The following is a 15,426-nucleotide window of genomic DNA, read 5'->3' on the forward strand; positions in this document are numbered from 1 at the left end:
TTGAGGAGGATTACAAAAGAAGTTGCTAAACCATTGCTTGGAGAATTCTCCCTGGCTTTCAATTAGAATGGCAACCTATGATAATGGTCAAGTGCATGGACTCTGGAAACAGATGGCTTGGATTGGAATTCTGGTTCTACCACTGAGCTCTGTGTCCTTGGGAAAATTATTTTGACAATTTAGTCATCAATTTCTTCATCTATAAAATGAGTTAATAATACATACCTAATAAAGTTGTTTTGAGGATTAAAGAAGTTGATAAGTACAAGTAACACAATTAAAACAGTGCCTTCCCCATTGTAAGCAATTAATAGATTTAATGGTGAGGAAGAAGGAGCAGGAGAGAGAGGAGGAAAAAAAGGGAAAAGGGAAGAGGATGAGGAGGAAAAAGAGAAGGAGAAGGAGGAGGAAGAGGGAGTAGGAGAAGAGGAATCTTCATTTAAGATCCTACTCACCAAAAGATTCCAATTACAACGGTTCCACACCTACAGGAATGGATTAACTTTAGGAACATACTTTTCTGGGGTCTGTACAGCTTCAAACCATCACACACATCTCAGTGTTAAAATTTATTCAAGAAGAAAGAAAATCTGAAAATTTCTCTGTGTTGTATAGTGTAAAGGCTAAACAAGGATCAAACCAAGAACTCTGATTAAGGCAATTTGTTCTATTAACAGAATATAGGAAAAAATCCTATGGCATCTAAAGGGGAATATAAAGAGCATTTTATAAAATTCAGTAACCAGTCAAGATTTTTTAAAAATCAAACAATATAGAAAGGAACTTAAACTGAAAAAAGGCATATAATCCCCCCTAAATAACTATAACAACATAATACTTAATAATGAAATATTTAAAGCATTGATTTTAAGATAATTATCAAGGCAAAGATACCCATTAATAATATAATTCACTATTTTTCAAGACAAAGAAATAAAAGTTTCAAGTGCTTGAAAACCATAAAAGACTTTTCATAGAGAATATGCTTTTCTATGTAAAAAAATCTGAATAATCTGAGTAAAATTAATATTTTAACAAAATTGTTGGTTATGGAATCAATATACAAAAGTCAATTTAATTTATTGGCATCACCAGAAATCAATATGAAATGTACATTAAAAAGATTCTGCTTTTTTAAAAAGAAATTACCTAGAAATAAATTTAACAAAAGTTGTATGAGCTCTTTAAATAGAAGATTGAAAACTTATTGACGTATCAAAGAAGAGCTAAATAAATGGAAATATATACCATATTTGTAATAGGGATAATAAAACTCATAAAGATATCAATTCTGTTCAAACAAGTCTATAGAGAAAATGCAATTCCAAGCACATTTGATAGAATGGAAGAAGGCCCAAGAATATCTAAGATAATCTTGAAGAAGAAAAACATAACAACAAACATGTCTATCAAGTACCAAGAATTATTTTAACGCTAAAATAAAGAAAATATGATTTAACCTTTGGAGCAGAATAGACAACCAGGGAGCAGACACACCTTCATGTGAAATCTTAATTTATGATTATAATAGAATGAGTAATGTAGACTGGTAAGGAGAGGTGTGGACTTTCCAATAAATGGGCCAGGACAGTTATCCATACCCAACAAATAAAATTGTCCTCTACTTCACATGGTTAAAAAACAAAACAAAACAAAACAAAAAACCTGTTCCAAGTGAATAAACCTAAAAGGGAAAAACAGAACTATAAAATGCACTGAAAATGATAGAGGAATATATTTAAAATCAAAGAATAAGGAAGGATTTCTTAAATAAAATGCAGAAAATAGAAAAATAAAAGGATAAATTCAACTATATTAAAATTAAGAGCGGCTATTTATTAAAAATATCAAACAAAAAACACCAAGGCACATAATGAACGTAAATAGGTATTTTACATATTAAGAAATGTTTAACCTCATTAACAGTAGAGTAAATGTTGATTAAAATCACATACAAGTCATATCCATATTTGCAAATTTAAAAATATCTGATTGCTGGTGGATTTTTAACTGTACAACCATCCTGGAAAACAATTTGGATTTACCTGGCAAAGTAGAACACGTGCATTCCCTACAACTCATCAGTTATACTCTGAGGAGGTATATTATTATATATTATATATCATATATATTATTATACTGTTTCACATGTGCAAGAGGCAATGCTATTCATGATAGCAAAAGTCTGCAAAAAACGCTATGTCAATCAACCACAGGATAAAAAAAAATGGTATACTAGTACAGCAGGATACTGTATAGTAATGGAAACAAATGAATTATACCTAAATGCATCTGTTAAAAAAAAAAAAAAAGAGCCCATTGGAGAGCAGGTGTAGCTCAGTGTTTAAGTGCCTGCTTCACATGTTTGAGGTTCTGGGTTCAATCCCTAGTACCTCCTAAAAAGGAAAAAAAAAGGAGAGTACAAAAATCAGGACACAAAGGAATAAATATTGCATGGTTTCACTTATATTTTATATAAGGAGCAAGCTAGTGTATTCAAGTTAGTGTCACTGAGTGCTCTGTGTCCTGCAGTGAATTTTCATAGATGTATTTAAATATTTAACTCTGAATGCAGTCAATGAACACAATATTTAAAATGTGTGTTTTGATTCAATTTCCACTATTATACATGTTTTTATTTCCTAAAACTGTGTTCTCTGTACCCTTGCTGCCTGCTCCATAAGTGAATATTGACCTTTTATGTCTAATATGTATTTTATTCTACCATTTCTAGTCTCCCAGCTGGGTTTAGCCTTTTTAAACCCACCTATCTTAGGATGTAAAATGCAAATGTAAGGACCACATCTTATAGTTTGGGGGTATATTTTCTTTCCTTTTAGATTATACATCTCTGGGGATCTCAGACAATCCCATTCATACATGCTTCTCTCACCAAGGCTCCGCAATGTGACTGCCCAAGGAAATGATACATTAAAGTGTTATTTTTTAAAATAGATTTTTAATTTTTTAAAAGATACTTAGATTACACAAAATGTTACACAAAAAAATATAAGGGATTCCTATATACCCCACTCTCCATACCTCCCACCATTCCCCACATAACCAACTTCTTTTATTAGTGTGGTGCATTCACTGCAATTGATGAACACATTTTGCAGCACTGCTGCACAGCACGGATTATAGTTTACATTATAGTTTACACTCCCTCCCACTCAATTCTATAGGTTATGACAGGATATATAGTGGCCAGTATCTGTCCTTGCAAAGACATTCAAGACAACTCTAAATTCTGAAAATGCCTCCCTGTTACACCTCTTTTACCCTCTCCCTGACCTCAGCACCTCCAGTGGCCACTGGGGGAGCTCCTGAGGGCTCTGGAGATACCCAGGTTCTTCGGACATGGCAGGTAACGTGTTATGGAATTGAACGAATACAGCTCAGTTCTTTGGATGAGGAGGAATTATTGAGTAACAGTGTATCTCCATTAGTTAATCATTGCTTTGTTCTCAAGAATGTTTGAATAATTTTTACTTTGGTTTTGGTGGGCTTTTCTCTAAAAGCATAAAGTGGTACTTTAATAAGAAAATCCAGAACAGATTTTTCACTGGAACTACAAACATGAATTTAGCCATCATTCCTCCCTCTTTCTCCAACCCATTGCCTTGCTTCTTAAAAGCATAACATTTAATGAAAATATAAACTGCCTACTCCACTGACTCTTCCTTCCTATAATCCCCTCCCTTATCACTAGTATTTCTATTGGATCCAGTACTTAAAATTACAAAAAAATAATTTTTAGCAAATAGAATATTTTCTGAATATAAGATTTATCAAAGTTTCCTAGCCTTCAATAGAATAAAGCTCTGGTTTGACTGTAAGAGTACTAAGATGTATTCTATAATTTATACTGCTCATGGTTTGGCTTGGGTTGTGTTTACCAGTTTGAGAAGCTTAGTTTATGCACCAAGAGCCAGCTGACAATCCATCAAATTCTGATTACAAAGACTAACAGAAGCAGGAAACAGGAGTTATCTGATGCTCTCTGGTTAATGTACTGTATACAAATTAATTAAGCAAATGAAGATGATTTTAGGAAAAAATTGGTCAATTTAATGTCGTTTCCCATGGAAATTTGTTGCAAATAAACTTTAATTGGGTTCTTACTTCATTTAGTCAGCTATATTTAAAATATCTTGGAAATTAAGATCATTGACTACATTTTTAGAAGAGATGATTGAAGCCTAACCTTTAAAAAAAAAAAGCTCATGAATACAAATGGATTTTAATAGGGGTCTATTATCGCTTCAATTCTTGTATGGAACCCCATTAATATTAATGAGAGTTAGATGTATGCATTTATGAAAGATGAATAGACAGTTCCTGTGTTTACTACAGGATTGTTTCACTTGTCCAGAAACCTGTAGTGTTGCATTTAAACAGAGTTGTCAAAAGTAATGAATTTAAAAAGAAGAATCCTTCTCCAATATTTACAACTTTTCTGTCTCCCTCCCTCTTATGGATATACCATTTCTTGCAGGAAAGGGGAATTAAAATATGAATGAATCTCACCTGCATTAGCTGGTTTGTAAAACGTTGCTTCAAGTGACAAGCTCACCATCCTGCATAAAGGATTAATGAGATGGAAATGAATATGTAGACGGCTGGTTTCATTCCTCTAAGGGTTAAGTTCCATTTCTTTAAATTGGCTTGTACTCTATTTCAATTCTTATGTGTCTACGCATCTGGACATTTTCTTGGCATAAGTGGCTCTTTCGTAGGGTACTGAGATCATCAGAGATTTGCTGGTAATTGACCTGTTTGGATTGCACATGAGTGGCATCTGTTTAAAGATAATGCAGTCCTGTGGTTCACTGTTAAGTGCTAGCCACATTATTAACTTGTGGCCAAACCAGCATAAAGACTCTGGAGACATCATTTGCCTTTGGACAACTTCATTTTGTTCTTACTGTAATCTCCATTATAAATGAAGCACTTTGGTTGGAAACAGAGGTTTGTGTATCACAGCTTGCCAGCTCCATGGATGCAGTAATTAGGCATCCAGTCCTTAAGGTCCCATTCTTTTTCAACCTTTCCTTCCATGCACCCTGAGAACCACCACCGCCAAATATCAACAATACGGCCCTTCCCAGGAGAGAAGGGATCAATGTAATGAGAAAGTCAGATGAGTTAACCCCTACTACTGACTTAAATGAGGAAGCCCACCACTACTTACCTATCACTTCCATGCTTCAGAATATGGATGAATCTGTCCAAATGCCCAGACTTGTCTTTTTCAGTCGGAAGCATGTGTCAGAGAAACACTTGCTTTCCTATTTTGTCACATTTAACAGAAGTCAATTTGAATTGAGCTAAAATTTGCATGGAGAAGCTAGAGCTTAGCAAGTAACACCCCGACACCCTCCTGGACAAACAGGACAGAAATATTGCTTATCACTGCATTTAATTAAGGCAACCCAAAGATAATACTAGGAGGCCAGCAATAATCTAGAGGCTAATTAACTGTACATGAAGAGGGGGGAAAGCACTCTTTTAATATGGGTAAACGAATTCAGTTCAAGTCCCTTTAGACCAATAAACATGTTTAAACGAGCTGGCTACAATTTATCCTAAAACAGAGCCAACTACGCCTTAGCAAAAAGATAAATTATACAGTATTATTTATATATCAACTCATCGCAATACAAAGCCAAACTCAAACTTCTGTTTTACCTCAAATTAAGAAACTAGAAGGTGACAAAAAAGGGGGAGAGGGTTAAGTTATTTTAAAATTATCAGTTCTCTAAAGGAATGTATGTGTCTTGTAAGCACCTGGTTTCTTTATAGAAATATAAGAGAAAGAATATAATTTATTATTATTATTAAAGCATTTCCTGTATGAAGACATAAGTGGTAGGAAATTTTAAACCACAATGTTTGAGAACATCAAAAATAACATCATGTTGAATGAAACTGCTTTTTAGCATATTTGGATAAAACAAGATATAAAAGTTTTACAAGTATCATAAAATGAAATTATTAATAATTGCCAACCTATAATAATAATCCTCTGTGAATTGGAGAAGGAAAGAAGCATCCTTACCTACCCTTCAGTAGGACAAAGGACAACTTTTCTCTCAGAGGATTTGGCAATGATCAGAGGATCCCAGGAAATTAGGAATGGCCAAATCTCTGCATCCAGCAGAAGAGGGAAGGGGAGAGCAAGGCAAGAGGAACTTACCACCTACAGGGTTATTTCCTGCAGGGGGGGTGAGGTTCGGGTCCAAGAAGAATATGGAGATATGGCTACTTGCCTGCTGGCATTATTATTACTATGGTCTGGAAGGCAGGCTACAGCACCAGGAGTATCCAAGCAGTGATCACGTTTTTGGAACACTGGAAGGTCCCCCTGGTTTGAATCAGCCCCGTGGACAGCATCATGGGGACCTGGGGGATGGCAGAGTGTCATGTTGTAAGACCCTCAGCCAAACTGACCAAAGTTCAGGAAAAAAATAGTGCCAACGGGAAAACTAAGTATGACCAGGAAACTGAGGCAGAGATCCAGATTTACATAACACATACACTTAGTGGGGTTCATGGTGACAGAGCAACATAGTTCGGTGAACATTCAAGTTCAAACCTGATATGGGACTGTTCCAGAAACCGGAGAGACTAGGCCACTTAATGCGAATCGTGTTACCTGGTTTAGAGAACACAGGCTCAGGCTCCAAGTGGGGCTAACCCTGCAAGTCACAAACGGATCAGCTGTTCACTCACCTGCTTTCCTTTGCTCTTGAGCACTGGCTAGACCATATGTGCTACAACTCCCTGCAGTTAGATGAGGCCATGTGTCTGAGTTCTGGTCAATAAAATGGATTGAGTGGAAGTCATATATCATGTGCTTTAGATCAGTCCCATAAAAACCTCCTATGATATCCTGTAGGATCTCTTTTTTTCTCTCCCACAGGCTGAATGGAGAGGATCCTGGGACCTCTGAGAAGGGCAGAATCGTAAGACAGAAAGAGCCTGGGACCCAAAATGATTGTGGAATGGAATTCAAATAACTTTGTCCCCAGCCCTGATCCCGAGTGAAATTTGCATGAGTGGAAGTAGCCATCGATTATGTTAGGCCACTATTACAGCAGCCTACACTGTTTATGAAAAGTAATACAAGCATTTTCAATAACATTGGACGGCACGAAGAAAGGCTGATAATAACACTCTGGACATTCTGAGGGGTATAGGATTTTGTATTTTTAATCAAAACTCAGGTTATAAAAATATAATATTAAAGTAGACTCAAATGAGAAATTATAATAAATAGAGCAGAAATCAGTAAAATAGAAAACAGAAATACTAACAAGAAAATTGTGAAAACAAAAGTTAGTCTTTAAGGAAAATGAATAAAATTAATAAAACTCTAGACTATTGGGGATGGAGATTGGGGGTGAGGATCAGATATAAATAAGAGAGTACTATGAGTTCAGATGAAAAGACAGCCGCTCAAAAATCTTTATCATAAACACACATGAGGGGAATTGGGGACCTGACTGACCTTACTAACATCTTTTACTGATGCTTCCCATAACCAATGCTGATTTGATCATTCACTAGTAGTAAATTAATCAGTAACAGAACAACAACAAAAAAAAAGCCAATAAGGAACACTGTTGCAGCTCATAGTAAAGGACCATTTTCTGCTTAGGATATATCAAAAAGATTTGAAAGCAGGAATCAAAAGGACAGTTGTACACTGATGTTCATAGCAGCATTATTCACAATTGCCAAAAAATACAAGTAACCCAAGTGTCCATCAAACTCTGAATGGATAAGCAAAATGTGTTATAAGCACACAACTGAATATAATTCAGTTGCAAAAAGGAATGGACTTCTAATACATGTGATAACATGAATGAAACTTGAAGACATCACATTACATGAAATAAACCAGACACAAAAGGAAAAGTATTGCATTATCTCACTGATATATGAAATAATTAGGATAAGAAAATTCATAGAGGCAGAAACTAAAATACATGTTATCATAGCCCAGGATGGGGGTAGGGAAAGGGGAGTTAATGTTTCCTTGGTAGTGTTTCTCTTTGGGGTGATGGAAAAGTTTTGGTACTGGATGGTGGTGACAATAGCACAACAATGTGAATGTAATTAAAACCACTAAATTATATGTTTGAATTTGGTTAAAAGGGGAAATTGTAGGTTGTATATATATATATAACTAGAATAAAACTTACTTAAAAACCATAGGACTTATAAGACAGTGTACACTAATGTAACTACTAACCAGTAGTTACCAGTACAATTATAATAATATTGTTTCATCCAGTGTGACAAAGGTAACACACAATGCAAAGTGTTAATAGTAGGGAAAATTACATGTGTAAGGAGAGGCATCTGGGAACTCTGTACTTCCTGCATGATTTTTCTATAAACCTACAACTTCTCTTAAAAAAAATAAAAATAAAAAATAAAAAAAATCCAGAGCAAGGGTGGAAGCAGGAGGGAACACTAAATCCACCTTCATGGTCCCTGCTTCTTTAAGGAAATACAAATGACAAGTCCAAGAAAAATTGTTTTGAGTAGGTGAGTTCTATTTCTCTATTTTTCCCATTCTAGAAAGTGCTGCTTACAATCTTAATGTTAATAAACATAAATATTTTTAAAATCCTGATGTAGTTCATAAAACAAACAAACAAACTGGATCTTTCGTGTATTTGCACTGAGCTCTTACTACACCTTCAATTTAGTTAATGCATAAGTTCCCCCCAAAATATCAGCAGAAACTCATGAGTCGTGGCCCAGATGTCTATTTGAATTCAGAAAAAGAAAATACATAATATCCAGGAAGATATTTTCATCTTATGAAATTGGACATATTTGTATCTAGTTTCCTAGGGTTGCCATAACAAAGTATCTAGAACTTGATGGCTTATATATAACATCAGGACTTGATTGCCTAACAGTTCTGGAGACTAGAAGTCTGAAATCACGGTGTTGCTAAGGTCAGGCTCCATCTGAACCCTGTAAAGGAGACTCCTTCCCTTCCTCTTCTAGATTTTGGTGTCCTTGGCACTCCTTTCTTCAGGGTGCATCACCCTAATCTCCACACTCTCCATCTTCACATGGCCTTCTCCCCAGTGTCTGTCCCATCTGTGTCCAAATTTCCTCTTCTGATAATGATGCCAGTAAAATTGAGTTAAGGCCCACACTAATCCAGTTTGGTCTCATTTTAACTCAATGTCTTCAAAGACCTTATTTCCAAGTAAGGTGACATTGGCCCAACCTGGGGTTGGGATTTGGATATATCAGTTGGGAAACATATCTCAGCCCATAACAGTCTGCAAAACAACAAGTTCTGTCTGCTAGAGTATCTGACCTTGAAATAGTTGCAGCTTAGCTTAGAATTCCTCTCTTCATTTCACAGACAATTGGAGTCAACATGGAGGTAAGAGGTATGTAAGAAGAAGACAAAGAAGAGAAACTCTTGCTCAAGCTCAGATTCAATGAAATGTGATTTCCATTAATACAAAGAAAAATTTGGACATTTGAAACCTAAATTTTTTCAATAGTTCTTCTAAAACATCTTCAAGTTTCATTGCTATAGTAATTGCAAAGGCTTCAACACCATATCTCAGTTGCATCTAATTCATTTTTTCCCTTTGGGAAAACTTAAGGAAATATTTCTAGTTCCTGAAGTCCATGTTTCTTCCTTATCTTTTACATGAATTGAGATTCTGAATCATCATCTTCCTCACTGGGAATTTTTATTCTCTGTCCCATTTACTTCCCTGTTTTCAATACTCAATGCATGCACACAAACAGTTTAACAAAATGGAAATTGCTTTTATACAATGGGTGAAAATATAATTGCATCCTAGCACAGGCCAATGCAGGCAATTCTCAACCACAAATTGTTCTACTCTGAGGTCTGTGTGTGATGTGGTTATAACTTGAAAAATGTTTATCTCTAGAAATAAATTATAAATAGTGGTTATACTTCAAGCCAGTCAAAAAATAATAATAATAACACAAGACCTGCGCTTCATTATACATTAGCATAAGTGTGGCTTTGTTGGTGTACAGTGGTGTCAAGGGCCACACAATACAAGCAAAAGGAAGAAGAAATTTGCCTCTTTTTTTCCAAGTTCCACTGTCCTTTCCCTCAGTCAAAATGTACTTCCTCTCATTGTAGCTCACCTTATCTGAAAAGCACATGTGACAGTTTAAGATCATTTTATGAATTCCAAAAAGAGAAAGATTATGTTTGTAAACTAATCTATTCTGGGTGTGGCACCCTTTTGGTTATATTGCATTCAGTTGAGGGGCCCAGGATTAAATTACCTGTTAAGATTAGGGCTTTGATTCCACCACATGGGTTGATATAAATGGATACTCACTCCAGAAGACACAAGGGAAGAGAGAAAGGATTCTGTCATTTTTTATCCTGGAGTCCCGGGGAGAGATGAGCTGTTTACCTGATAGTTTGCAGCTGACTTGTGAAGAGAACAGAGCAGTTAGCAACTGAGCAGCCAAGAAGGCCAGGAAAGAAATGAGCTTGATTCCAGAGACTGATACAGGACGTGTTGAGAGACAAGCCCATGCAGCCTATAGCTGAGATCAGGAAGGAGCTGGGACCACGGAGCCTTAAAAGGAAGAACAAGCCCAGGAAGGAGAGACCAGGCAGAGATCAGTGACATCTTGCTTCAACATGAGGCAAATGACTTTGGTGAGAAAGCAACCTTGAGTTGGACTTTTTAGGGCCTTATAACTGTAAGCTTTTATCCCAGTAAATAACCTTCATGAAAGTCAACAGATTTCTGGCACTTTGCATCAGCACTCCTTTGGCTAATACACCACATGCTACAACTCTTCACCCTCACAATGTTAGGAGGATTTACTCACATTTTTTTAAAAGATTTATTTATTTATTTCTCTCCCCTTCCTCCCCACCCTGGTTGTCTGTTCTCTGTGTCTATTTACTGCATCTTGTTTCTTTGTCTGCTTCTGTTGCCGTCAGCAGCACGGGAATCTGTGTCTCTTTTTGTTGCGTCATCTTGTTGTTGTTGTTGTGTCAGCTCTCCGTGTGGGTGGGGCCATTCTTAGGCAGGCTGCACTTTCTTTCGTGCTGGGCGGTTCTCCTTACCGGGCTCACTCCTTGCACGTGGGGCTCCCCTATGCAGGGGACACCCCTGCGTGGCAGGGCACTCCTTGCGTGCATCAGCACTGCGCATGGGCCAGTTCCACATGGGTCAAGGAGGCCCAGGGTTTGAACCGCGGACCTCCCATGTGGTAGACGGACGCCCTAACCACTGGGCCAAGTCCGCCGGCTATTCACATTTTACATCCAAGTAAACTGTGGATCAGAAAACTTGAGAAGCTTACTTAAGTTAAAACTGCCAGAAAGAAAAAAAAAAACCTGCCAGAAAGCATAGAGGGGGGATTCAAATTCTCATCAGTCTGACTCTCAACCAAATCCAAGGACTTAGGACTTAGGTACACCATGCAGTGATTGAGTCTTTCTTCACAGTCTCTGGACTTCCCAACTGCCAAATCCAAAGGCCTCCTTTTGGTCTTTATGGGAAACCTGTGGCACTACAGCCTCTCAGGGTTTCTCTGTCCCCGCTGCTTCTTCTGTGTTTCCCTGCTGTTAGTCCTCCATTTATAAAGGACTTGAGCAAGAGGACCCAGACCCACCCTGTTGCCACAATCCAGTCAGAGGCCCTCAACTGAAGCAATCCAGTCAAGAAGGTCCTGTACCCATGGGAATGGATTAGCCTGAGGACATGATTTTCTGGGATCCACCCAGCTTCAAACTGTCACACATGGCCAGTCCACAAGGAAAGGAAGGAAAAGTAATTAGCAAATTCATCATACGATATTCTCCTATAGTGACTACACATCATTTGTTGAAGTAAGATTTTTTTTTCTTGATTTTAGTGACACAAAATTTGGCTCTATCTATATGCCAACTATGAAAGACAAAAGGAAGAAATCTCCAATAAATTTATAGGAAATGTAATTTTTTACACAAATACTCTTGTCCTTCATTTAAGAAGAATGTCTTGGTTAAAATAAATAAATGATTTATTTGACTGATAAATACACTTGAAATCTTTTTTATTAATTTGCTTACTTTTTCTCCCTGTGACAGCCACTTATTCATCTTATTCTCAACCCATCCCTAGGTTCTAGTTTTGAGTCAAATAGGAAAAGGAACCATCCTGTCAAAAAGACAGACATTTATATATCTCTATAGTAAGTTTCTAGGCAACTGAGTTATAGAATGAATAAAAAAGAATTCCCATTAACCTAATGTAGATAAAGAATCCTTCTTACTCGGATTGATAAATGAAAGAATTCCTCCTTTCTTTCAAACTCCATCTAAAAGTAACCTCCAAGAAATTTTTCCTGACTGATATGACCACTGCATAGCCTCTTATTCTGCAATCCATATGGAATTATGCTTTTTGCACACTATTAATTTTCATTATTTGGATGTAGTTCTATTAAGTCACCAATGGCTCAATGTGTTCTTTCTCCATCTGTAAAACTTCTACTATTTTTATTTTTCTGTGCTACTGAACATAGTGCTCTGATGTGAAAGAACTACTTTAGAAGTTAAAGTCTTCACAGTATAGGGATATTGTTTGCCAAAGTCAATGACTGAGAGCAGATAATTTCATTTCTAGTGAGAGTCCATACTTCACTAAATTTTAAATGTATGTCTTGGAGGCAAATTTTACTCAGGTTTCTGAAGCAGATTGTCCTATCCCAAATTATCTTAAAAGAAAGAACAATAGGCAGAATTCATAATGTTAAGATGGTTGCTATTTAGCGAAATAATGGGATATTTAGAAACTTAGGAAGCAAGAGGTTTCTGATTTGTTGCAGGCATACAGAAAATGTACAAAGCAACTGAGGTCTTCCTTAAGGAGATCTCATTTAATAACTTAATACAATATATATCATCAGTGATTGTCCATGGAAGAATGAGTCTCGTTTAGAGTTTTAAACTCTGTTTAATGTCTTTAAAAAATGAGTACAAGACACTTACTTTTTTCTCTCTGATCTCATTTTAGGTTTGTCATTGAATGGACCATATACGTGATTCCTACATCTCATTTCCTAGAATGAACTTCACTTTAAACCCCATCGAAATCAGTTTTCCCCCTCATGATATCACTGGTTTTGTTTAAGTCATTATCCAAGACTTACACAAAGGATGACTGAAGGCAGGGCCTGGACCTACAAACTCTCTTCTCTTTATTGACTTGAGGAACAGAGGCATGTGAAAATTGCACCAACAATTAGGGCCACCCTTAGGCTCCTTATTTTGGTTCATTTGGTTCAGAAGAGGACAGAGATGGGCCATAAAGTGGTGGGGTAGAGCGACTTGGGAGTCATGATGGGGGGTGGAGGGAGCTCTGTAAATTCAGTTAAAGAAAGCAAAAGTAGGACAGCAAGGTGAGGACTTACTGAGGAAAAGATTCCCATGTGGGAAATTTCTTTGGCCAGTCCTTTGACTAGAAACTGGGAGTGAAGATTGTAATCTCTCTCATATGGGTTCTCTGGCCATCATCTTCCCAGTCTTATTGGATAGAATTTATTTGGGGATGAGGGAAAGAGATAAATATATAGAAAGGGATATTTGAGTAGAAAGGATATGGTCTTCCTCTAAATTACACATGAGATGACATCAAATTTCTAAGACATAACTTAATTTTTATAATTAAAACTTCAAAGGAAAATTTTTTAAGTTGAAATCCATTCCTATCCATGCACTGTGTTTCCAGTTTCTGTTTCCAAGGTATTATTAAAGTGAATTGAACTTTCACACTATTACATTTAAAACACATAGTGGGGTGCAGGGGTAACTCAGTGGTTGAGTGTCAGCTTCTCATGTACAAGGTCCCAGGTTCAATCCCTGGTACCTACTAAAAAATGCACACACACGCACATTGCATGTTGTTTAGAATATTCATTAATACTAACTCTTCTCCTTTGAGAAATTATTTGATATTTGGAAACAGCCAAAAGTAATTCTGAGCCAAAGTGCTGAATAAAATGGGCAATCAAGCTACACAGTGTTGTTTTGATGAAAAAGAAAGGGGGGCGAGAGTGGAAGGGAGGGAGGAAATCCATATATTGATTCATTCACTGATTTAACAAATAGTTCTCGAGCACCGAGTGTGTGCCCAGCCATTTTACGTGCGGGGGGCACAGCGGAGAACAAAGCTCCTCCTCTCACGGAACTTAATTCAAGATGGGAGAAACAGACAATATAATATCAGAGTGGAGAACTCAGAGAAGAAAAATGAAGGAGAGTCAGAAGATAGAGAATGGAAGAGGGAAGGAGCTATTTTAGGTAGGATGGCTGGTCAAGGAGTCTTCTTTAATGCAGTGACATCTAAAGGGACAGTGAAGGAAAGAATAATAGTGTTTTCCACTTATGCATTAACAGGTCCCATTCACTCAATACACTGGCTACACTTCTCAATTCTATAAATACCAAGTTCACCATTAGAAATGCATTGCTCTAGAACCCCCTCATAATAACTACACTCTGATGCCTTAGAAATACATTCACATCCACTTGGGAAACCAAATTGATTTTCAAACATTCCCATCATTTTTTCCAAGCTACAACAATCTGGACGTGTTTTATTTCATCAAGTATGGATAAATAAATAATTACAAGTTAGGTCCAATTTTTGCTATTAGACTTCTGCGCTTTTTATCATAGGTTTCTAAAAGTATTGTGATGGAAATGCCCCAAAAATGAAAATACAGACTGTATGAGAACTTCTAAAGAACAATATTTCATTTCCTTGCTCTTCTCAACCTATCTGAGAAATGTATCTGTCTAATTCACTGTCTAATCATTTGTTTAAACTCCATAGAAGAAATTCCATTCTTCTACTTATCCTTTGGCTTTGCCACAAATAAAGACATAACTAGTAAGAGACACTTTGGCCAACTGAAACTGTTATTTTGGGTTTTCTAAAACATACATTTCAAATATATTCCTCAAACAACAAATTATTTGAGAAAAGCTCTATTCTGCAACTCTGCTTTGTTCAAAGTCTAGCAAGCCACCATTTCCACTAATGACTCCATTTTGCCAGTCCTATTTCATTTATTGCAAATTGCATTAAGCAGAAATTTGGCTCTCAGAATATTAGACCAGATGCATGTTTTGAAGAAAATTTTTCTGAAGATGCATGAACTATTTTCTAGTTTGAGAGTCCAAACAACTTTGTATGTTTCTCCCTCTTCAAACTTAAAATCAGAACAATTGTCTTCAGCAGAAATTTTGAAATTCTCCTGATCTGAGGTTCATCAGTAATTATAAATGGAGGAATCAGAGCAGATATATTAAACAATATTCATTATGATACTCCAGAACTAGTGGAAAGCTTGCTCCTGGCTTGTAATTATCATTGCCATCTA

At 36.6% G+C, this 15,426-nt stretch overlaps 1 pseudogene; it reads left to right on the forward strand.

The window, feature by feature from the left end:
* The first annotated feature begins 3,256 nt into the window (after nucleotides 1-3,256).
* The window catches only part of LOC101444860 (thioredoxin reductase-like selenoprotein T pseudogene), a 36,504-nt pseudogene continuing 24,334 nt past the window's right edge, over nucleotides 3,257-15,426 (forward strand).

The sequence above is a fragment of the Dasypus novemcinctus genome, chromosome 13 (assembly GCF_030445035.2).
Source record: "Dasypus novemcinctus isolate mDasNov1 chromosome 13, mDasNov1.1.hap2, whole genome shotgun sequence".
NCBI classification, from domain to species: Eukaryota; Metazoa; Chordata; class Mammalia; order Cingulata; family Dasypodidae; genus Dasypus; species Dasypus novemcinctus.